This window comes from Bos grunniens, chromosome 5, assembly GCF_055505025.1.
Source record: "Bos grunniens cultivar Pamir isolate PY7600 chromosome 5, Bosgru_T2T1.0, whole genome shotgun sequence".
In the NCBI taxonomy this organism is placed as follows: Eukaryota; Metazoa; Chordata; class Mammalia; order Artiodactyla; family Bovidae; genus Bos; species Bos grunniens.
In genome coordinates, this window is record NC_141169.1 from 42,866,574 (window position 1) to 42,892,415 (window position 25,842).

The window sequence follows — 25,842 nt, forward strand, 5'->3', positions numbered from 1 at the left end:
ATATAGTTGTTCATAATAGTGTCTTATAATCCTTTGTATTCCTGCATTGTCTCTTTGTAACCTCTCCTTTTCATATCTAATTTTGTTGATTTGATTCTTCTCTCTTTTTTTCTTGATGAGTCTGGCTAAGCATTTGTCAATTTTGTTTACCTTCTCAAAGAACCAGCTTTTAGTTTTATTAATCTTTACCATTGTTTCTTTCATTTCTTTTTCAGTTATTTCTGCTCTGATCTTTATATTTCTTTCCTTATGCTAATTTGGGTGGGTTTTTGTTGTTGTTGTTATTGTTCTTCTTTATCCAGTTGTTTTAGATGTAATATTAGGTCATCTATTTGATGTTTTTCTTGTTTCTTGAGGTAGGATTTTATTTCTATAAATTTCCCTCTTAGAACTGGTTTTGCTGAATCCCATAAGTTTTGAGTTGTCATGTTTTCATTGTCATTTGTTTCTAGGATTTTTTTATTTCCCTTTTGATTTCTTCAGTAAAATGTTCAGTATTTAGCAATGTATTGTTTAATCTCCATGTGTTTGTGTTTTTACAGTTTTTTTTTTTTTTTTTCTTGTGGATGTCTTCCATAGCATTGTGGTTGGAAAAGATGCTTGATACGATTTCAATTTTCTTAAGTTTATTGAAGCTTGATTTGTGACCTAAGATGTGGCCTATGCTGGAGAATGTTCAATGTGCACTTGAGAAGAAGGTGTATTTTTCTGCATTTGGATGGAATGTCCTGAAGATATCAATGAGATCCATCTTGTCTCATGTATCATTTAAGACTTGTGTTTCCTTATTAATTTTCTGTTTTGATGATCTGTCCATTGGTGTCAGTGGGGTGTTAAAGTCTCCTGCTATTATTGTTTTACTGTCAGTTTCTCTTTTTATGTCTGTTAGTGTTTGTCTTGTGTATTGAGGTGCCCCTGTGTTGCACAGATTTTTAAAGTTGTTATGTCTTCCTCTTGGATTGCTCCCTTGATCATTATGTATTGTCCTTCCTTATCGTTTGCAATACTTTTTATTTTAAGGTCTACTTTGTATGATATGAGGTTTGCTACTCTAGCTTTCTTTTGCTTTCCATGTGCATGGAATATAATTTTCCATCCTCTCACTTTCAGTCTGTATGTGTTTTTAGGTCTGAAGTGGGTTTCTTGTAGACAGCATATATATGGGTCTTGATTTTGTATCCATTTAGACAATCTGTGTCTTTTGGTTGGAAAATTTAATCCATTTACATTTAAAGTAATTATTGATATATATGTTCCTATTGCCATCTTCTTTACTGTTTGGGGTTTGTTTTTGTAGATACTTTTCTTCTCTTGTATGTCTTGACTAATAAATCCCTTTAATATTTGTTGTAAAGCTGGTTTGGTGGTACTGAATTCTCTTAACTTTTGCTTGTCTGAAAAGCTTTTGATTTTTCCATCAATTTTGAATGAGATCCTTTCCAGATACAGTAATCTTGGTTGTAGATTTTCCCCTTTCAGTACTTTAAATATATCTTGCCATTCCTGTCTGGCCTGCAGAGTTTCTGCTGAAAGATCAGCTGTTAAACCTCTGGGGTTTCCCTTGTATGTTACTTGTTGCTTTTCCCTTGCTCCTTTTAAGATTCTTTCTTTGTGTTTAATCTTTGTTGGTTTGATTAATATGTGTCTTGATATGTTTCTCCTTGGGTTTATCCTGTATGAGACTCTTTTTCTTGGATTTGATTGACTATTTTGTTTTCCTTTTTGGGGAAATTTTTAGCTATAATCTCTTCAAAAATTTTCTCATACCTTTTCTTTTCCTCTTCTTAATATGGGATCCCTACAATTTGAATGCTGGTGTGTTTAATATTGTCCCAGAGGTCTCTGAGACTATCCTCAGTTCTTTTCATTCTTTTTACTTTATTCTGCTCTTCAGAAGTTATTTCCACCATTTTATCTTCCAGCTCACTTATTCATTCTTCTGTTTCAGATATTCTGCTATTGATTCCTTGTAGAGTATTCTTAATTCCAGTAATTGTGTTTTTTGTCTCTGTATGTTTATTCTTTAATTCTTCTAGATGTTTGTTAATTGATTCTTGTATTTTCTCCATTCTGTTTTCAAGGTTTTTGATCATCTTTACTATCATTATGCTGAATTCTTTTTCAGGTAATTTGCCTATTTCCTCTTCATTTATTTGCACTTCTGTGTTTCTAGTTTGTTCCTTCATTTTTGCAGTATTTCTCTGTTTTCATTATTTTTTTTTTAACTTATTGTGTTTGAGGTCTCCTTTCCCCAGGCTTCAAGATTGAATTCTTTCTTCCTTTTGGTTTCTGCCCTCCTAAGGTTGGTCTAGTAGTTTGTGTAAGTTTCATGTAGGTTAAGATTTGTGCTGAGGGTTTTTTCTTTTCCCTCTGATGGGCAGGATTGAGCGAGGTAGTAATCCTGTCTATTGATAATTGGGTTTGTATTTTTGTCTTGTTTCTTGTTTGGATGAGGCGTCTTACACAGCGTGTTACTGCTGGTTGGTAGATGCCAGGACTTGTATGCAAGTGGTTTCCTTTGTGGGAGTTCTCACTATTTGATATTCCCCAGGGTTAGCAGTTCTCTGGTAGTCTAGGGTCTTGGAGACAGTGCTCCCACACCAAAGGCTCAAGGCTTGATCTTTGGCCAGGAACAAAGATTCCACAGGTGGTTTGTTATGACAGTAAGTGAGATTAACACAAATACCCAAAAATGAGAAATCAAAGATGAACCCCATACAAATGGCAGTTACAAAATCAGGCAAATAATAATTAAAATAATGGAATATACACATATACATATACACCCATAAGCAAAATCAAAACAGTCCAACAACAACAAAAAGTACAATAGATTGACCAGGCAAGCAAATGAAGCCAAAAGTAATACCTACCAGTTTGGTTAGTAAAACTAACCAAAGCACAAACTGGAAAACAAAACTAAAGCAAGATGTCAAGTGGGGAATAAAGCAATGAAAACAAAATGAACAAATATGGTGAGAGGAAATGAAAAAAAGAAAAGAAAGAAAGACTAGATATGCAAAGTTAAATAGAGGTAGATAAAGAAAATTTATATACATTAAAGATTAACTGCAAGAAGGAAAGAACAATAGGAAAATCAAACAAACAAATAAATGTAGAAAAAATAATAATAGGTTTTAATTTTTTATTGGAATTAAAAAAGAGAGAGAAAAAAAAGAAAGGGAAAAAAAGAAAGAAAGAAAACTCCATGGGACTGGAAAAGACCAACGTAGTGGCAGATGTTTGTAACAACAGGAAAAAGTATGATTGAAAAAAAAGAAAAGCTCAAAAGCTTAATTAGATTTCAGATTGCTAATGAAATCAACAACTATAACAGAGGAAAAAAGAAAAGAAGAAAAAACAATCCAAAAGAAACTGCAGAACAAGTCAAAATATAAGAAAATAAAATATTTTTCTGGAGTCACTGCTGTCAGCATCCTTTCTCTTGCTGGGAGTCACAGTCCACTTTGCTCCCCTAGGGTGCAGTCTAACACTGCTAGTCTCTGAACCTGCTCTGGGGGCAGCTCGGACTCTAATCTGTTCTTACTCCTGTGTGTTCTTGCCTCCAATGTCCATAGCTGTCAGAACTAGTGCATTTTCTTTTGTGGGAGCTCTCGATGTCTTTTATATATTCCAAAGACACGGAGTCTGCCTAGTTGATCATGTGGACTTAATCTGCAGCTTGTACAGCTGGTGGGAAGGTTTTGGATCGTCTTCCTTTGCTGCACTGCCCCTTAGTTTCAATTGTGGTTTCTTTTCACCTCTGCATCTGAGTCATCCATTAGGGTTTGCTCCTGAGGCTTCCCTGAATGACTTGGGTCTGCCCAGTGAGGGCCAGGTGTGGAAGTGATGCAGCTGCTTGGGCTTCAGGGGTTCTGGCAGCACCAGGTACTCAGAGGAGTTGGCAGCTAGGGCAGCAGGAAATATAGTGCTCTAGAAGGCTATGACAACGAGTACTGGCCAACACATTCCAATATTCTTTCCTGGAGAACACCACGGACAGAGAAGTCTGGCAGGGCACAGTCTACAGGGTCACAAAGAGTTGGACACTAACAAAGAGACCCCACATGCATAGAAACAAGACTTTTTTTTTTTTTTTTTTTTTTACCTGTGGCAGCTCTGCCCCAGTGAGGGTTGTGCATGAAGGTGGTGCCGCTGCTTGGGTTGTGCAGACCCTAGCGGCACCAAGTATGCAGGGACACGGACTGCCTCAGCCACAGGAGTTATGGCCCTATCAGAGTCTTTTTTTTTTTTTTTTTTTTTTGAGCCTTTGTTAGCTGGCAATCAGAAGGCCTCTTTGGCTAGTCTTTCTCTGTAACTCTGCCTATTCAAGCATTTAGAGAGCTCCCTTGCCTGGGACCCTTCTCTGTTGTTCAGTGCATGAGGCACATAGAGGGGTCCCCCTGGCTAGGGTCCAACTTTGTAGATTGGTGTGTCAGGCACTTAAAGGGGCATCCTAGGTGGGTTCCTACTCTGTAGCTTGATGTGTCAGGCACTTGATGGGCCAGCCTCTCTATTGTTCAGCTAAAGATGCTGGCTTATGAGGAGAGAGAGTCTATGGTGAGGGTTCCACCCTCTATGCATGACTCAGCAATATTGCCTTGCTTTCATGACTGCCTGGCTTTCTTCCACAAGCATTTCCTGCCACAATCTCTTACCTCATGTCCTCTCAGTCCATGTCTCTGCAGTCAACAAAAGCCCTTGCCCTGGGATTACTCCACAATCCATACACTACAGCTCCCAGTTGCCATACCTTCTATAGGACCTGTGTCCCTGTCCAAGGCATGTATGACTGTGGCAAGGACTGTCTGATTTTCATTCCATTTAGGTTGCCATAGATCAGTTGTTTCACTCTCAGCCTTAAATGTTTCTCCTCTGACTCAGAAATTTGCCCCAATATGGGGATCAGACCTCTGCTTCAGTTCCCGAAGCCACCAAGGGCAGATTCAGTCCTACAAACACTCCTGTTTTTCCCCCTAGTTCCTTTGCCCTACCAAATTTTGTGTGATTCTGTATATTCTTTCCTCATGATCAGGTACTCCTGGCCACTCTAAGATGGTGTTCTGCAAGAACTTTTGTGTCTGAATGTATCCATAGAGAGAGATGTACTCCTTGTCCACCTACTACTCTTCCATGTTGTTTTCCAGATATCTTTGTTTTTGAATACGCTGTCTGTTTTCATAGGTTTCTGTTCAAGGAGTAAGAGTCTTTTAATTCATAGCTGCAGTCACTGTCTACAGTGATTTTGGAAGCCAAGAAAATAAAATGTGTCACTGCTTCCATTTTTTCCCCATTTTTGCCATGAAATGATGGGACTGGATGCCATGATGTTTGTTTTTTGAATGTTGAGTTTTAAGCCAGCTTTTTCACTCTCCTCTTTCACTTCAAGAGGCTCTTTAGTTCCTCTTCATTTTCTGCCATAAGGGTGATGTCATCTGCACATCTGAGGTTACTGATATTTCTCCCAGCAATCTTGATTCCGGCTTGTGCTTCATCCAGCCTGGCATTTTGCATGATGTACTCTGCCTATAAGTTAAATAAACAGGGTGACAACATACAGCCTTGACTTACTCCATTCCTAATTTTGAACTAGTCTGTTGTTCCATGTCTGTTTCTAACTGTTGTTTCTTGACCTGTATACAGGTTTCTCAGGAGGCAGGTAAGGTGCTCTGGCATTCCCATCTCTTGAAGAATTTTCCACAGTTTGTTCTGATCCAAGCAGTCAAAGGCTTTAGTGTAGTCAGTGAAGCAAAAGTAGATGATTTTCTGGAATTTTCTTGCTTTTTCTATGATCCAATAGATATTGGCAATTTGATCTCTGGTTCCTCTGCCTTTTCTAAATCCAGCTTGAACATCTGGAAGTTCTTGATCCACATACTGTTGAAGCCTAGCTTAGAGAATTTTGAGCATCTTTGCTGGCCTGTGAGATGGGTGCAATTGTGTGGTAGTTTGAGCATTCTTTGGCATTGCCCTTCTCTGGAATTGGAATGAAAACTCACCTTTTCCAGTCCTGTGGCCGCTACCGAGGTTTCCAAAATTGCTGGCATATTGAGTGCAGCACTCTCATCGCATCATCTCTAAGGCCCACTTGACTTCATATTCTAGGATGTCTCACTCTAGGTAAGTGATCACAATATCGTGGTTATGTGGGTCATTAAGATTTTTTTTTTTTGTATAGTTCTTCTGTGTATTCTTGCCACCTCTTAATATCTTCTGCTTCTGTTAGGCCCATACCATTTCTGTCCTTTCTTGCACCCATCTTGCATGAAATATCCCCTTTGTATCTCTAATTTTCTAGAAGAGATCTCTAGTCTTTTCCATTCTATTGTTTTCCTCTGTTTCTTTGCATTGGTTAATTAGGTATGCTGTCTTTTCACTCCTTGTTGTTCTTTGGAACTCTGAATTCAGATGGATATGTCTTTCCTTTTCTCCTTTGGCTTTCACTTCTCTTCTTTTCTCAGCTATTTGTAAGGCCTCCTCAGATAACCCATTTTGCCTTTCTTTTTCTTGGGCATGATTTTGATTACCAGCTCCTGTACAATATTCTGAACCTCCAGCCATAGTTCTTCAGGCACTCTGTCTATCAGATCGAATCACTTGACTCTATTTGTCATTTCCACTGTATAATCATAGGGATTTGAGTTAGGTCATACCTGAATGGTCTAGTGGTTTTCCCTACTTTCTTTAGTTTAAGCCTGAATTTTGCAATAAGGAGTTCATGATCTGAGCCACGGTCAATTCCTAGTCTTGTTTTTACTGACTGTATAGATCTTCTCCATCTTCATCTGCGAAGAATATAATCAATCTGATTTTGGTATGACTATCTGGTGATGTCTGTATGTAGAGTCATCTCTTGTGCTGTTAGAGAGGGTGTTTGCTATGACTAATGTATTCTCTTGGCAAAACTCTGTTAGCCTTTGCCCTGCTTCATTTTGTACTCCAAGGCCAAACTTTTTGTTGCTCCAGTGATCTCTTGACTTTCTACTGTAGTGAATAATCACCTTTCTAAAATATTGCTGTATATAATCTCAATAATATTTTTATATTATTTTCTAAAATATATTTTATTTACAGTTATTATGAATAATGGCTATATTCTCTATGTTTTACATATATATATTTGTATATATAATATATCCTTGAAGTTTATTTATTTTATATGTAATAGTTTGTACCTCTTAATCGATTCTATTTTTTACTTCTCCTGTTCCCTTTCCCCATTGGTAACCACCAGTTCATTGTCTATATTTGTGAGTCTTGGTTTTTTCTTTTTTTTTATTTACTCATTCCAATTTTTAGATTTCACATATAAGGAATATCATACAGCATTTCTTTCTCTGACTTATTTCACTTAGCTAGCATATTGGTTTCCAAGTCCATCTATGTTGTTAAAAATGGCAAAACTGCACACTTTTTAAAGTGAGGTAGCATTCCATTGTATATGCATACCACTTCTTTATTCTTCAATCTGTTGATGGACGATTAAGTTGCTTCCTTATCTTGGCTACTGTAAATAATACTGCTTTGAACACTGGAGTGCATGTATCTCTCCAAATTACTGTTTCTATTTCCTTCATGTATATACCCAGTGGGCTTCCCTTATAGCTGTTGGTAAAGAATCTGCTTGCAATGCAGGAGACTCTAGTTCAATTCCTGAATCAGGAAGATCCCCTGAAGAAGGGATAAGCTACCCACTCCAATATTCTTGGGCTTCTCTTGTGGCTCAGCTAGTAAAGAATCTGGCTGCAATGCAGGAGACCTGAGTTCGACCCCTGGGTTGGGAAGATCCCCTGGAGAAGGGAAAGGCTACCCAGTCCAGTATGCTGGCTTGGAGAATTCTATGGACCATATAGTCCATTGGGTCACAAAGAGTCATACAGGACTGAGTGACTTTCACTCATACACCCAGCAGTGGAATGGAGGTATTATACGGTAATTCTGCTTTTAGTTTTCTGAGGAAGCTGAACTGTTTTACATGGTGGCTTCATAAATTTATATTCTCATCAACAGTGTACTACGTTTCCCTTTTTTTCACATCTTCACCCACAGGTGTTATTTATGATCTTTATGATAATATTTGTGCATTGATACCTCAATGAGGTTTTGATTTCCTTTTATGTGATGATAAATGTTGATTAAGTTTTCTTGTACCTATGGGGCACCTATATGTCTTCTTCGGGAAAATGTCTATTCAAATCTGCTCAATTTTTAATTGGGTGCTTTGTTTGACACTGAGTTATAGGAGTTTTTACATATTTTGAATATTAACTCTTTATTGATCATATCATTTGTAAATATTTTTTCCTTTTGTTTTGTCAATGGTTTTCTTTGCTGTGCAAAAGGTTTTAGGTTTAATTAGGTCTCATTTATTTTTACTTTTGTTTCCTTTCCCTTAGGAAACAAATCCAAATAAATGTTGCTGAAATTTATGTCAAAGACTGTTTTTTTCTAAGAGCTTTATGATTTGAGGTTTTACAAATTTGATCTTTAATCTATTTTTTGTTTATTTTTTCTATGGTGTTATAGAATTTCATTTCTTTATGTGTAGCTTGCCAACTTTCCCAGCATTATTTACTGAAGAGATTATCTTTTCTCCAGTGAATATTCTGGCTTCTTTTGTTTTACATTAACTGATCATAAATGCATAGGTTTATTTCTGAATTCTCTTTTGTTCATTGATACATAGATACTGTAATGTTTTTATTTTGTGCTATACTATTTTGATGATCAGCTTTGTATTATAGTATGAAGTCTGGTAGAGTAATGCCTCCACCTCTGTGTTTCTTAAGATTATTTTAGCTATTCAGCATCATTTGTGTCTCCATACAAATTTTAAAATTATTTGTTCTACTTCAGTGAAAAATGTCATTGGTATTTTGATAGAGAATGCATTGAATCTGTAGATTACTTGAGTAGTAGTATTTTAACAATATTTAATTCTTTGAATCTATGAAGATTGGAATGTGTTAATATTTCCATCTACTTGAATAATCTTCAGTATATTTCATCAGTGTCTTACAGTTTTCCCAGTACAAGTCTTTAATGTCTTTCAGTCAGTTCAGTTCAGTCGCTCAGTTGTGTCTGACTCTTTGCGATCCCATGAATCGCAACACGCCAGGCCTCCCTGTCCATCACCATCTCCCGGAGTTCACTCAAACTCACGTCCATCAAGTCAGTGATGCCATCCAGCCATCTCATCCTCTGTCGTCCCCTTCTCCTCCTGCCCCCAATCCCTCCCAGCATCAGAGTTTTTTCCAATGAGTCAACTCTTCACATGAGGTGGCCAAAGTACTGGACTTTCAGCTTTAGCATCATTCCTTCCAAAGAAATCCCAGGGCTGATCTCCTTTAGAATGGACTGGTGGGATCTCCTTGCAGTCCAAAGGACTCTCAAGAGTCTTCTCCAACACCACAGTTCAAAAGCATCAATTCTTTGGCACTCAACTTTCTGCACAGTCCAACTCTCGCATCCATACATGACCACTGGAAAAACCATAGCCTTGACTGGATGGACCTTTGTTGGCAAAGTAATGTCTCTGCTTTTCAATATGCTATCTAGGTTGATCATAACTTTCCTTCCAAGGAGTTAAGTGTCTTAATTTCATGGCTGCAGTCACCATCTGCAGTGATTTTGGAGCCCAAAAAAATAAAGTCTGACACTGTTTCCACTGTTTCCCCATCTATTTCCCATGAAGTGATGGGACCAGATGCCATGATCTTCATTTTCTAAATGCTGAGCTTTAAGCCAAATTTTTCACTCTCCTCTTTCACTTTCATCAAGAGGCTCTTCAGTTCCTCCTCACTTTCTGCCATAAGGGTGGTGTCGTCTGCATATCTGAGGTTATTGATATTTCTCCCGGCAATCTTGATTCCAGCTTGTGGTTCTTCTAGACCAGTGTTTCTCATGATGTACTCTGCATAAAAGTTAAATAAGCAGGGTGACAATATACAGCCTTGACATACTCCTTTTCCTATTTGGAACCAGTCTGTTGTTCCATGTCCAGTTCTAACTGTTGCTTCCTGACCTGCATACAGATTTCTCAAGAGGCAGGTCAGGTGGTCTGGTATTCCCATCTCTTTCAGAATTTTCCACGGTTTATTGTGATCCACAGTCAAAGGCTTTTAGAGACATTAAAGTAGAAATAGATGTTTTTCTGGAACTCTCTTGCTTTTTCAATGATCCATGGATGTTGGCAATTTGATCTCTGATTCCTCTGCCTTTTCTAAAACCAGCTTGCTTAGGTAGGTTTATATTACATATTTTATTCTTTTTGATGTGATTATAAATAGGATTGCTTTCTTAATCCTCTTTCTGATAGTTTGTTGTCAGTGTATACAGTGCAACTGATTTCTGTATGTTAATTTTACATCTTGCAACTTTATCAAATTCATTGATGAGCTGTAGTAGGTTTTCGTGTGTGTGTGTCATTTCCTTAGGATTTTCTATGTATAGCATTATGTCATCTGTATGCCTGTACATGGTGACAGCTTTACTTCTAGCTTTTATATTTGATTCCTTTTTTTTTTTTTTCCCTTGTCTAAGTTCTGTGGCTAGGGCTTCCTACGTTATTGTTGTTTAGTCGTTAAGTTGCGTCAGACCCTTTGCAACTCCATGGACCATATACTTCCAGGCTTCTCAGTCCATGGGATTTCCCAGGCAAGAATACTGGAGTGGGTTGCTATTTCCTTCTCCAGGGAATCTACTTGACCCAGGGATCAAACCTGCAATTCATGCATTGCAAGCAGATTCTTAAGAAAAGTGGTGAGTTGTTATCCTTATCTTGTTCCTGATCTTAGAAAAATGATTTCAACTTTCACCATTGAATATGATGTTAACTGTGAGTCTGTCACATCTGGCCTATGGTAAGTTATACTCCCTCTATGCTCACTGTCTGAAGATTTTTCATCATAAACAAATGCTGAATTTTGTCAAAAACTTTTTCTGCATCTTTTGAAATGATCATATGGTTTTTATTCTTCAATTTATTACTTCAATTTCTTATGCTTTGATTACACTTTGATTGATTTGCAGATATTTAAAAATTCATGCCTCCCTCAGTAATAAATACCACTTGATTGTGGTGTATTATCCTTCTGATGTATTGTTAGGTTTGGTTTGCTATTTTATTAAGGATTTTTGCATCTCTGTTCACTGGTGTACTGATAGGCAATTATTTTTTGTAATATCTTTGATTTTGGTATCAGGGTGATGCTGGCCTTATAGAATGAGTTTGGAAGTATTCCTTCCCCTGCAATTTCTTGGCAGTTTGAGGAAGATAAATGTTAGTTCTTTTCTAAATGTTTGGTAGAACTCACCTACAAAGCCATCTGACCTTAGACATTTGTTTATTGAGAGTTTTTCTATTACTGCTTCAATTTTATTACTGGTAGACTGCTCATATTTTCTCTTTCCCTGTTTTAGTATTGGGAGGTTGTATATTTCTAGGAAATTGATCATTTTTTCTAGTTTGTCCATTTTATTTGCAATATAGTTGTTTGTAGTAGTCTTTTATGATCCTCTATATATTTGTGTTTGCTATAACTGTTCATTTTTGACTTTATTAACTTGGGCCCTCACCCTTTTTTTTATTGATAAATTTGGGTCAAAGTTTAGTTTGTCCTTTCAAAGAACGAGCTCTTAGCTTCATTGATCTTTTCTTTCTTTTCTTTTTTATTAAGTCTCTGTTTCACTTTTTCATGCTCTGATCTTTATAATTTTTTTCCTTGCTGTAACGTGGGTTTTGTTTGTTCTTTTTCTAGTCCCTACAAGTAAAGATTTAGGTTTTTATTTGAGTTTTTCCTTGTTTCCTGAGGTAAGCTTTCATCACCCTAAACTTCCCTCTTAAAACTACTTTTGATGCATTCCATAGATTTTTGCCTCATTGTCTTTTTGTTTTCCTTTGCCTTCAAGTGTTTTTTGTTTGTTTGTTTGTTTTTAATTTCCTACCTAATTTCACTAGCAGTTCATTGGTTTTTTAGTAGCATATTGTCTAGCCTTCATGTTTTGTGTTTATTGCAGCTTTTTCCTTGTACTAAATCTAGAAAATTTCTAGTCTCATATCATTATGGTTGGAAAAGATACTTGATATGATTTTTGTCTTCTTAAATGCACGAAGGCTCCTTTTGTGGCATGTATATATATGTTAGAAATACATATACATATATTTGTTATATGTAATAAAATAAACATTTAGAAAAGAATATATATATATATATGCAAATTCCTTCTAATCTAATGTCATTTATGTGCTTCCTTATTAATTTTATGTCTGGATGATCTATTTTTTTTTATGTAAATGGAGTGCTAATGTCCCCTACTATTATTTGCTGCTGTTGACTTATCCCTTTATATCTGTTGATATTTGCTTTATATGTTGGTGTGCTTCTATGTTGAGTGCATATTTGTTAACAATTGTTATATTTTCTTCTTGGATTAATCACTTGATCGTTAGGTAATATCCTTCATTTCTCTTGTAACAATCTTTAATGGCTATTTTATCTATATAAATGTTGATACCCTGGATTTCCTTTGATTTTCATTCGAATGGAATACCTTTTTTTCATCTCTTCACTTTCCCTCTGTGTATATATCTTTATATATGAGGTGATTTTCTTGTAGACTGCACATATATGGGTCTTGTTTTTGTATTAGTTTTGCCACTCTCTATTTTTTGATTGGAGTTTTGTCCATTTACATTTAAAGTAATTATTACTATATGTGTTCCTATTGCCATTTTGTTCATTGTTTTGCAGTTTATCATTCATTTTTGTTCCTTTCTTTTGGTTTAAAGGCTCTCAGTAGGGTTATATTAGAATTCCTTTGCGTGTTTGTGTATCTGTTATAGATTTTTGGTTTATAGCTATCATGGAATATGTATATATATCTTATTTTTAAGTGTATTTAAAAACCTTGCATTTGTATTCTCCTCCCTTCATAACTACTGTTTTTGACACCATATATTATATCAGAATTTTTTGTGTATCTTTTAACTGCTTATTTTGGATATAGATGATTTTACCACTTATTTCTTTTAACTTTTCTACCAGATTTGTATGTGGATAATTTCCTAACTTTACTATATGTTTGCCTTTGTTATTGTTCAGCCACTCAGTTGTGTCCAACCCTTTGTGACTCCACGGACTGCAGAACGCCAGGCTTCCTTGTCCTTCACCATCTCTGGAGCTTGCTCAAACTCATGTGCATTAAGTCAGTGATGCCATCCAACCACCTCATCCTCTTTCATCCCCTTTTCCTCTTGCCTTCAATCTTTCCCAGAATCAGTGTCTTTTATAATGAATTGGCTCTTTGCATCAGGCGCCTAAAATATTGGAGCTTCAGTTTCAGTATCAGTCTTTCCAGTGAATATTCAGGATTGATTTCCTTTCGGATTGACTAGTTTGATCTCTTTGCAGTCTGAGGGACTCTCAAGAGTCTTCTCCAACACCATAGTTCAAAAGCATCAATTCTTCATCATTCAGCCTTCTTTACAGTCCAACTCTCACATCCATACATGACTAAAGGAAGAATCATAGCATTGACTATATGAACTTTTGTTGGCAAAGTAATGTCTCTGCTTTTTAATATGCTGTCTAGATTTTCCTTTACTGATAGACTTTACTTTCATAATTTTCAGAATTCTAGTTGTGTTCTTTCTTTTTCACTTAGAGAATTCCCTGAAAGGTTCTTGTAAAGGTGGTTTGTTGGTGCTAAACTCTTTCAGCTTTTGCTTTTATATAATTTTTATTTTCCCATCCAATCTTAATGAGAGTCTTTCCAGGTAAATTATGCTTGATTGTAGGTTTTCCCTTCATTACTTTAAATATATTGTGTCACTCCCTTCTGGCCTGCAGTGTTTCTGCTGAAAAATCAGAGGATAGACTTATTGGAATTCCTTGTATGTAACTTGATTTTCTCTTGCTTCTTCTAAGATTCTTTAATTTTTGCCATTTCAATTACAATCGCAAGATGTCCATTGTGTTCCTTTAAGGATTTTTCCTGTATAAGATTCTCTGCACTTCCTGAGCTTGACAGTCCATTTCCTTTCCAAGTTAAAGTTTTCAGCTATTATATCTTCAAGTATGTTCCCAGAGCCTTTTCTATCCTCCTTCTGCAACCCATATAATTGAATATTAGTGTCTTTGGTGGTGTTCCTGTTTTTGTTGTTCAGTCACCAAGTAATGTCCAACTCTCTGCAAGCCCATGAGATGCAGCAAGCTAGGCCTCCCTGTCCTTCACTATCTCCCAGAGTTTGCTCAAACTCATGTCCACTGAATCAGTAATGTCATCCAACCATTTTATCCTCTATCACCCCTTCTCCTCTTGCCCTCAGTCTTTCCCAGCATCAGTGTCTTTTCCAGTGAATCAGCTCTTCATATCTGGTGATCAAAGTATTGGGCCTTCAGCATCAGTCCTTCCAATGAATATTCAGGGTTGATATCCTTTAGGGTTGACTGGTTTGATCTCCTTTCTGTCCAAGGGATTCTTAAGAGTCTTCTCTAGTATCACAGTTTAAAAGCATTAATTCTTCAGCCCTAACCTTCTTTATGGTCCAACTCTCACATCTGTACATGACTACTGGAAAAACCATAGCTTCAACAATATGGACCTTTGTTGGTAAAGTGATGTCTGCTTTTTAATATGCTGTCTGGGTTTCTCATAGCTTTTCTTCCAAGGATAATTGGTAGGTTTCATGGTGTCACTAATGTCTCTTAAAAAAAAAAAAAAAAAAACCTTCATTTTTTGGTCTTTTTTTTCTGTTCAAAATCAGTAATTTTCACACCTCTGTTCCAGCTCACTGATCTGTTCCTCTGTTTCATTTAGTTCAATGTTGATTCAGTCCAGTGTATTTCTCATTTTGTTACTGTATTCTTCATCTATATTTGGTTCTTTATATTTTCTTTCTCTTTGTGGAAACATTTTAACTTCTTTAAAATTTGTTGGACTTGTTGGGCTTTGTTGACCCCCAGTTCAGTTTGTTGTCATGTCATGCTTTATGTGGAGACTGTCAGCTACTGGTTGTAGGAACGGAGTCATGAGGCAGCTGACTGTGGAATCCTTGGAGTCCCTCAGCCTACAGCTGGATCACTGGTTGGTGGTATCAAGTCCAGGAAACCCTGGGGCTATTATCCACCCACAAGTGAAGCCAGGCCCTGTGCCTAGTGCCAACCTATAGTTGGGCAGAGCTAGGTCCTGTGATTTTTTTGCAGGGCTCAGGGATCCTAGAGTTCACGTCAGATTGTTTATGCTGCTGCTGCTGCTGCTAAGTCGCTTCAGTCGTGTCCGATTCTGTGCGACCCCATAGACAGCAGCCCACTAGGCTCCTCTGTCCCTGGGATTCTCCAGGCAAGAATACTGGAGTGGGTTGCCATTTCCTTCTCCAATGCATGAAAGTGAGAAGTCAAAGTGAAATCACTCAGTCGTGCCCAACTCTTAGTGACCCCATGGACTGCAGCCCACCAGGCTCCTCCGTCCATGGGATTTTCCAGGCAAGAGTACTGGAGTGGGTCGCCATTGCCTTCTCCACAGATTGTTTATGGATAGAGCTAATTACTGATATAGTTGTCATTGGGGCCATGTTATCTTGAAGCTTGTGTTGACCTGCTAATGTCTGGGACCAAGGCTCATCTAAGATCTAGCCGACTGTTGGTGGGCTAGTATCGTAGGCTGTGGCATTGTAGATTTCTTGTGTCTGGTATCTGCCCCTTGGTGGGCAAATCTCATCCAGAGTATAGAGAAGCCTTGCTAAGTGAATGGGGCTGGGGCCCAAGAAGTCCCATGGTCTGATCTATTGGTAGGCAGGCCAGTTCCTCAGACTGTGGGATTACAGTTTTCTTGCAACTGGATTCTATCTGCTGGTGGGTGATGCTTGGCCTGAGGTTAGAGCAGGCATAGGTGAATGAGGCTGGGGCCCAGTCAGTCTCAGTGCACCATCTGGCCTGCTGTTTGATGGACTAGATCTGAAGACTATATGTCTGTAGTTTTCTTGTATTTGGTTCCCTTCTCCTGATTGTTGGGACTGGACCAAATGCTAGAGCAGTCTCTGGATGGGAAAGCCAGGGCCTAGGGGATTTGGAGGCTGGTGCCTACCCACTGGTGTGTACAGCTGGGTTCCAGCATTTTCAACTGCATAGCCCTGGGGGTCTCAAGTCTAATGCCTACATATTCATGTGTAGGCTGAGTCTTAGCTCTCTGGCAAGCAAATACAGCTGTGCGCTCAGGGATTCTAGAAGTAGAATCTAAAGGATTCTGTTGATAAGAAGAATTGTGTCCCACCCCAGTTAGTTGCCTAGCCTGAGGTATCTGAGCACTGGCACTTACAGACTGTTGGGCCAGTGCAAGAAAGGGTCATGGGGCTGATCACCTAGGGAGAGGATTGCAAAACAGGGTGTGCTAGCACCAGTGCTCATGTGATGTGTCACATTCATTGATTTGCATATGTTGAATCACCCTTCTGACACTGGGATAAATCCAACCTCATCACAATAAATGATCTTCGTTATGTGTTGTTGGATTCAATTCACTGTTTTGTTCATAATTTGCATCTAAATTCATCAAAGATATTGGCTTATAATTTTTTTTATAGTGTTTTTGTCTGGCTCTTATATCCATGTGGTGGTTGCTTCATAGAATGAATTTGGAAGTGTTCACTCTTTTTGGTATTTTGGAAAAATTGGAAAAGGATCAGTATAAGTTCTCATGTTTGGTAGAATTGATCAGTGAAATTATCTGATCCTGGACTTCTGTTTGCAGGGAGTTTTAAAAATTATTATTACAGATTCTATTTGACTTCTAGTGAATGGTCTGTTCAAATTGTCCATTTATTCAGTATCCCATTTTGGTGTGCTATATATTTCTAAAATATCCATTTCCTCTAGGTTGTCCAACTTGTTGCCATATAATTGTTTTTCAGATTCTCCTATGGTTTCTTTTACTTCTGTGGTACTGTTTGTTATTTCTCCCCTTTTGTTTCTTATTTTGTTTATTTGTATCCTTTCTTTTACACTTGGTGAGGCTGGTCAGAAGTTTATCAATTTTGTTTGCCCTTTCAAAGAACCAAATTTTGGTTAATTTTTTTTCTATTTTTTTAAATCTCTGTTTTATTTACTCACTAATCTTTATTATTTCCTTCCTTCCACTAAAGTTAGGCTTTATTTGTTCTTTTTCTAATTTATTTAGATGGTTGGTTAGGTTGTTTATTTGATTGATTGATTTTTTTTTTCCTTTGAGGAAGGATTTTATGGCTATGAATTTCCCTCCTAGGACTGCTTTTGTAGGCACCCTGTAGATTTTATATTGTGTTTTCATTATCTTTCATTTCAACTTTTCTTTTTTTTTCCTCTTTGATTTCATCATTGACCATTGGTTTTGTAGTAGCATGTTGTTTCTCCTCCAAGTAATCTTCTTTTTTCCTAATTCTTCTCTCTGTTTTAACTGCTAGTTTCACGACTTTGTGGTCAGAAAAAATGCTTGAAATCATTTCTATCTTCTTAAATTTGCTGAGGCTTGTTTTTGACCTGGTATGTCATCTATTCTAGATAATGTTCCATGTGCACTTGAAAAGAATGTGTATAGTGGTTGCTTTGAATGTAACATCCTGAAAAGATTAGTTAAATTATGTCACTTTGGAAAAGACTATGATGCTGAGAAAGATTGAGGGCAGGAGGATAAGAGGGCAACAGAGGATGAGATGGTTGGATGGCATCACCAGTTCAGTGGACATGAGTTTGAACAAACTCTGGGAGATAATGAAGGACAGGGAAGCCTGGTGTGCTGCAGTCCATGGGGTCTCAAAGAGTTGGACACAACTTGGTGACTGAACAGCAACATTATGTCACTTAGAATCTCTTTTGCTTTATTTATTTTCTGTCTGGAAGATCTGTTCATTGATGTCAGTGGGGTATTAAAATGTCCTATTATTATTATATCCCCTTTATTTTTTCCCTTTATGTTTGTCAGTATTTGTTTTAGGTTATTAGGTGCTTCTATAATCAATTCAGTTCAGAGTCGGTTCTTTGTATCAGGTGGCCAAAGTATTTGAGCTTCAGCTTCAGCATCAACCCCTCCAATGAAAATTCATGCCTGATTTCTTTTAGGATTGGCTGGTTTGATCTCCTTGCTGTCCAAGGGACTCTCAAGCGTCTTCTCCAACACCACAGTTCACAAGCATCAATTCTCCTATATTAAGTGCATATATGTTAATGAGTGTAATATCCTTTTCTTGTACTGATCCTTTCCTCACTATATAGTGCCCATCTTTATTTTCCCTTATGACATTTGTTTTAAAGTCTATTTTAACTGATATGAGTACTGCCACCCTGACTAGCTTGTCATTTCCATGTACACAAAATATCTTTTTTAATCCCATCACCTTTAGTCTATGTGTGTCCTTCACCCTAAAGTGAGTCTCTTGTTTTGTTATCCATTTTGTCACTCCATGGCTTTTCACTGGAGCATTTAGTCCATTTACATTTTAAGCAATTATTAATAGGTATGTATTTATGTCCTTTTTAAACCTTGTTTTCCAGTTGATTCTGTATTTCTTCTTTGTTCTTCTTTATTGTTTTCCCTTTTGTTGTTTGATAGTTTTCCTTTGCATTTTGTGTGTTTGTGTTAGCCTCTTTTTGGTTTTTGCAAATCTACTGCATGTTTTTGATTTGTGGTTATCCTGTTTGTCATGTATGTCTACCCATTGCTATATCCACTTTCTTTAGATTGCTAGTCATATAGGCTCAGACACTTTCTTAAAAATCTGCATTTTCTTACTTCCCTCCCCCAACTTTTATGATTTTGATATCCTCTTTTACATCTTAATGTTTATTCTTTAGCTATTCATTGTAGTTATCATTTTCAAACACACACACACAATTGTTAATCTGTGTACTGGCTCTTTAAAGTGATTTACTTTCCAATTGTGATTTTTTTATTTCCTATAGATTCTTACTTCTTTTATATTTAAAGAGGATAGGTTTAGTATTCTGTATTCTTTTAGTATTTACTTGCCTTAGAAATTCTTAATCTCGCCTTCTTTTCTAAATGATAATATAGCTGGATAGAGTATCCTAGGTTGCAGGTTTTTCCCTTTCAGAATTTTGAATGCATCTTGCCACTTCCTTCTGGCCAGTAACATTTCTGTGAATAAATTAGTTGATAGTCTTATTGAGGTTCCCTTGTAAATAACTCTGGTTTTCTTTTGTTGCCTTTAGAATCCTGTTTTTATCTTTAAATTCTGCCATTTTAATTATTAATATGTCTTGATGGAGCTTTCTTTATCACGTTTGAGACCTCTGTGCTTTTTGTGCCAGATTATCTGTTTCCTTCTTTAGGTTTGGGATGTTTTCAGCCATAATTTCTTCAAATACTTTTTTAATCCCCTTTTCTTCTTCTTCTTCTGGGATCCCTATTATGCATAGATTGGTGCACTTGATATTATCTTATAGGTCTTATATATTGTTTCTATTTTTAAAAAATTTGTATTTCTGTCTGCTGTTCTGATTGGGTGATATCCATTAATCTGTCCTCCAGATCACTTATTTGTTATTCTGCATTATTTAATTTGCTGTTTATTACTTTTAGCTCAGTTTTCTTATTGGCAAATGAGTAGTATAATTTTATTTGACTACTCTTTGTAGTTTCCAGTTCATTTTTACAGTAATCTGCATTTCTATCAATAGCCTTTCTTAATTCCATCAATAGTTTTATTACTTTCTTTTGAACTTGGGGGTCTAGTAGACTGGAGTGGTCTGTTTCAGTGTTTATTCTTTTAGGGGAATTCTCTTGATTTTTAATTTAAGAATGGTTCCTCTTCTTCATTTTACTTATATTTCTCTGACTCTATGAGTTTAGAAGTTATCTATTGTGGTCTTGAACGATTGTTTTTTATGTAAGACTGTCAAGTACCTTGAATGAGCTTAATTTTTTGGCATGAAGGCTGTTTTTTATAGGGAAGATTTCCATGTCTTTCCTTGGTGTGAAATTGCTGTTGTATCATTGATAGGGGTTGTGATTGGTATTGTAGTGACCAGAACCTGAACTGAATATTGGATGGGGTCTCCTCTTTTCTCTGTGGTTGTCACGGCCCTATTGGCATGTGGTGTGCTCCCCAGTTGTTAGAGTAGAAGCTCCCAGACTTGTTTCCGAGCTGCAGTGTTTGGTAGGCAGGACTGGATCCCTCCCACTGAGAGAGGAACCCTTGAATGTTCCTTTGTAGACGTCCACCAGAAAAGTGCACTCCATAGTGTTGCCTGTCACCTGTTGTGTGGGCTCACAAAGTACAGTTGTTGGCACTGTCCTCTGCCTCACCATATTCATCAGAATAAAAGCCATTGACCTATGTCTCACTCAAGTACTGACCTTATGAAACCAAAAGCAAAAGATCTGCAGAGGCAGATCTGCTGAAGTAGGCACTAAGACCACAGTAGTCATTCACCTGGACCCATTATATGAGCTACAGAATCAGTGCAGAGCCTGGCCCTGCATGCATTTAGGCAAAATCTGCAGCTGTTAACCCTGAACCCACCCCAACCATGGGAGCACCAGTAATCTGTCCAGACATCCTGCAGGTGCAATAGCAAAACACATTTGCTATTGGTGTGTAAATCCAAGGATTGCACATCCACTAAGTCATGCCTCAGATTTCATCCCTGCTTTCAAACTGGCATGTGGGGATTATCTCAGATTTTATCCCAGCCTCCACTCGTGGGTAACACAAAAAGGTATGTATCCTCCCAGAGCTTGCACCTGCTATGCATATGATTTTCCTTTTGTGCATCTGCCAAGAAGAGGGTTTTCATGGCAGACCCAGGCCCTGTCCTGAGCACATCACTAGCAGTGGCCCAGACCACATTCCAACCACCTCAGGCTCTCTTCATACAGCCAAACTCAGTCCTCTCCTTGAGTCCATCCGCTGAACTTCAAGCCTCAGCACCCAGCCATTGCATGTACCTACAGATACACATCCCTGGCTAAAGAGTGTAGTGAAGTGGCCAGGACTTTTGTACTGGTCCCTCTCATTTCTGCTCACAGCAAACCAACACAGCACTGTTCTCTGGGCCACTAAACCTCCCATTCTGTCCCGACCAATCTCCCAGTCCTTAAAGGGGTCTCCCAGAGTGAGAGAACCCCTCCTTCTCCATAGTGCCCTCTAAGGTATACAGGACCCATCCCAATTCTCTTCTTTTTTTTCTTTTGTCTTACCCAGCCATGTGGTGATCCCTCTGTAACTTTGGTTCTATGAGATCTTGTGTTAGTGTTCAGTAGGCAACCTGTGAGAACCATTATACATGTAGAAGCATCATGATATATTTGTGGGAGGTGGCTGCTCCATGACCCTCCACACTGCCATTTTGATCTCCTCCATTAATAGCATTTATTATGTTGATATCTGTTCTCTCTATACAAACTTTGATGATGAGAGTTTTTATTATGAGTAAATGTTGAATTTGTTCAAATGCTTTTTTGGAGTCTATTGAGATGATCATGTGGTTTTTATCCTTATTTTTGTCTATATTGTTTATTATGACTATTGCTAACCCTACTTTCTTGTCATTTCCATTTCTATCCATGGCTTTTTTCATTCTTTCACTTTCAGGCTTTGTGAATTTTTAGTTCTCAGGTGAGTCTCCTGTGAGAAATATATAGATGGATCTTGTTTTTCATTCAATCAGCCATCCTCTATCTTTTGCTTGAAGCATTTAGTCCATTGCCATTTGAAGTAATTATCGATAGGTATGTTCTCAATGCCTGCCATTTTATTACTTGTTTTCTGTTTGTTTTGTAGTTCTCTGTTCATTTTGTCATCATTACGTTTCTTCCTGTGGTTTGATGATTTTCTTTGGTAGTATCCTTGTGTTCCTTGCTTTCTAGTTTTAGCATTATCTATTGTAGGTTTCTGATTTGTGATTACCATGGGGGTTCATTGTGCTAACCTATAACTACATCTATTTGTTCTAAACAGGTAGTTGTTTAAGTTTAAACATATTCCAAAAGATCTACATTTTTTACTCCCTTCCCCCGTATTTTGAGTTTTGATTTTACATTGTCATGTTTACCCCTTTACAGATTATTATAATTATACTTGATTTTACATTTCTTGTCTTTGATAGTCATACTAGCTTATTTACTTTGACCACCTGATGTGAAGAACTGACTCCTTAGAAAAGACCCAGATGCTGGAAAAGATTGAAGGCAGGAGAAGGGGACGACAAAGGATGAGATAGTTGGATGGCATTACCAACTTTATGGACTTGAGATTGAGTAAACTCTGGGACTGGGTGATGGGCATGGAAGGCTGGGGTGCTGCAATCCATAGGGTCACAAAGAGTCAGGAATGACTGAGCAACTTAACTGACTGATCTTATTTAAGTGATTAATCCTCAGCCTTTACTATATATTTTCTTTTCATAGTGAAAATTTTGCCTTTCTTATGTATATTTACTTCTTATTATAACCTTTTCTTTTCCACTTAGAGAAGACTGCTTAACACTTCTTTTAGGGTTAGTTTAGTATTTATGAATGCTTAGTTTTTCCTTATCTTAGAAGTTATTTATCTCTCCTTCCATTCGAAATTATAATCTTGTTTGGTAGAAAATCCTAAATTGCAGATTTTTCCCCTTCAGCACTTTTAATATATTATGCCACTCCCTTCTGGCCTCCAGATTTCTCATACAAAAATCAACTGAAAACCTTATGGGTATTCCCTTAAATATGACTCTACTTTTCTCTTGTTGCCTGTCAAAATCCCTCTTTGTCTTTGTCATTTGCCATTTTAATTATATGTATTAGTGTGGGCTGTGCCTGTCTCAGGTCATTTTGTTTGGGATTCTCTGTACTTCCTGTATCTGGGTATCTGTTTCCCTCTTCAGGTTTTAAGAGATTTCAGCCATAACTTCATTAAATTAATTTTAAAATCACTTTTCTTTCTCTATCTTTTTAGAACCCCTATAATGCAAATGTTGGTTCACTTCCTGTTATCTCAAATATCCTTTAAACTGTTACCATTTTTAAAATTGCTTTTCTTTTTGCTATTCTGTTTGATTTCCAAAATTCTAAATCCCAGATAATGTGTGTATTTTTCTGTGTCACGTACTCTGCTATTCATTCCTTCTACTGTGTCTTTTGTTTTATTTACTATATTCTTATGTTTTGACTCATTCTTTTTTTATGTATTTTTTAGTTCCTTATTAAAATTCTCACTGTGTTTACCTCTTCTTTTCCCTAATTCAATTAGCATTCTTGTCTCTAATGCTTTGAATTCTTTTTCTGGTAAATTATCTATTTCTTTTTTATTAGTTCTTTTTTATTAGGAATTATCAGTTGAAATCAGTTTTTCACTTTCTTTTCATTTTGCTTAAACTCTTTCTGTCTCTATGAATATAGATGAAACAGTTACCTATGTCAATATTGATGGGATTTCCTGTTGGGAACATCCCTATATTGTCTGCAGGTGCTCAGTGGTTTTGTCGGGAGAGCTGGATTTGACATGGACAGAAGTCACATGTGCCCTCAGGTAAGGCTGGCAGCTATCACCTCAGTAGAAGATAGGGTTGGAGATGGAGTGGCTAAATTTGAGCCAAGTGTGAAATGGTGGCCATTACTGCCCCAACAGGGGTGGAGTCAGTGGAGTCAAGTCCCAGGGTTTTGAAGCAGAAGTCCTGAAGTTCAATTTTGAGTTGGCTCAGTTTCCTCTAAGGTGTGTTCTTCACTGCCCAAGCACCAGCACCTTCACTCTGAAGGGGCAGTGGTGGAGCACAAATGTCTGTTTTAGATATTCAGCAAGGTTTCAGGCACTGACTGTGGCAATCTAGTAGCCATCAAAGATCTGGTCACCTTCTGGTATGCCACTTATACAATTGCCAGTAATGGCTCCCCACTCCTGGCTAAGATGCAGCTTAGGGTTTGAGCCACCTTGAAGTCTCATGGCCAAGTTTTTTTCTTGATTGTGGTGGTCCTTGATCTACTGTGATACTACGGTGCTGAAAAGTAGGGCTGGAGCATTTGCTTGGCTCAAAATGGGGCACACCCAGGATAGTCATAGGAAACCAGACAGATACCCATGCAATTTCAATCCATCCATCTGCCATACTTCTGGAGCAAAGAATCATGTGTGTACTCCACATGAGTGGAGTACAGGCTTTCCACAGCCCTCCAATTAGTCCTACCAGCCCTCCAATCAAGTGGTCTCATCTTCTTTTTCTCAGACCCCAAAGGCTAGGGCACCCAACATGTTGCTCAAATCATTCACTCCTGAGAGAGGGTCTCCACCAGTGTAATCCTTTTTTTTTTTTTTTTTTTTTGCTGAATCACCTCCCAGAGGAACAGGTCCTTACATGATTACTTCTTTTCCCTTCATACCGGATGCCATGTGAATGTTCCTTATTCCTTTGTACAAACCTTTCTCCTAGTCTCCAGTTAGTTTTTGGTGAGAATTGTTCCACATGTAGATGTATTTTTGATGAGCTCATGGGGAGGAGGTGCGTTCCACATCCTTCCATTCCTGCATCTTGATTTGAGTCCCACAGCATGATTTCTAACACAAATACAGATAAGCAACACAGAGCTCAATATATTGAATTTTCATTTCCTTTGTTAAATTAATAAATAATTGATAACAAAGTCATTTGAATAATAACCAATCAAAACTTATACTCTTATAATTGGACAAACTTTCTCTCTAGGGAATTTTGTTGAGTAAATTCTTTGATATCTTAATCATAATAATGATTCTTTACTTAAAGTTTTATCATTTACAAAGCACTTTTAACAACCTGATTCCATTTAATTCTCCTGGGAATATATCAATATGGTCAATATTATCATCCAGATTTTAGACAGTGAGAGAGTCATTTCCTAGGCAGGTTGATAAGGAGTCTAGGGGTCCCCAAGGAGAGAGGGGTCTGGAATTCTCAAGGAGGAAGAAAGGACAAACTTTTTTTTCTTTCTCCACATTCCTTAGGATTATATAACAATAATGTATCCTACTTAAGGACAGGTTTTGGACTAAACCTTCTGTTATCTTAAAATGTAAATTATGGGAGTAGACCTGGTCTTTACAAGGATGTATCTTGCCTGAGGGCAGTGTTACCTTAAAATGTAAATTATGAGAGTAGGTCTGATGAGGTCTTTACAACCTCCAGACATTCTTTGGATTATATAACCTCATTGTTAACACTAGCAAGTGGGTACTCTTTCTGCCCCCTTCTGATGCCTATGTCAGAAGCTTTCTCTATCTCCTTTATACTTTAACAAAACTTTATTACACAAAAGCTCTGAGCGATCAAGCCCCGTCTCTGGCCCCAGATTGAATTCTTCTTCTCCGGGGGCCAAGAATCCCAGTGTATTCATGTGATTCAACAACAACCTTTCATCTTGGGGGCTTGTCCGGGATCCTTCAGGACAAGGTAAGGATGCTTGGAGCTTTAGTTCTTTGTTCTCTTAGCGAACACGTTTTCTGCCGTGCTTTACTAACTCTACGGTGTGCTTGAATGAACGAATGGCATGCCCTGCGTGAAGCAAGTAAGGGGCCCTGCTCTGCGGTTCCACGGTGATCTCATACAGCTTATGGCAGAAACCTGTCGGGGCGTTATACCGACCTGCCAATACCAAGAGGCACCCAGTGTCTCCTTCGGGAACCGACCAGAAATGGGCAAAGCGTGTGGACCAAACTCTCCTTTCTCGGTCAAAGTTTTCGGTCTCTTTGACCATTTCATAACTCCTTGGGAATTAGAAGTACTAACCTAATCTATCGGATCATAGACTTTCAAGGGACTTGTGACCTATACTCTTACTGTGTACTGTGGCTTAGGTCCCAAACTTGGATTGGTAGTCAAGAAAGTGTCTAGCCTCGCT

General features: G+C 37.7%; 1 long non-coding RNA gene across 2 annotated transcripts in view; it reads right to left on the reverse strand.

Moving 5' to 3' along the window:
• Positions 1–25,842, reverse strand: part of LOC147371813 (uncharacterized) — a 100,380-nt gene that overhangs the window by 10,166 nt on the left and 64,372 nt on the right. The window contains exon 3 of one of the 2 annotated variants that reach the window (XR_015163774.1): positions 23,272–24,523. The exons of the other annotated variant lie outside the window; for it this stretch is intronic. This is a non-coding gene — a long non-coding RNA (uncharacterized LOC147371813). Of the gene's footprint in view, positions 1–23,271; positions 24,524–25,842 lie in introns of those variants that run through there. 2 annotated transcript variants of the gene reach the window in all.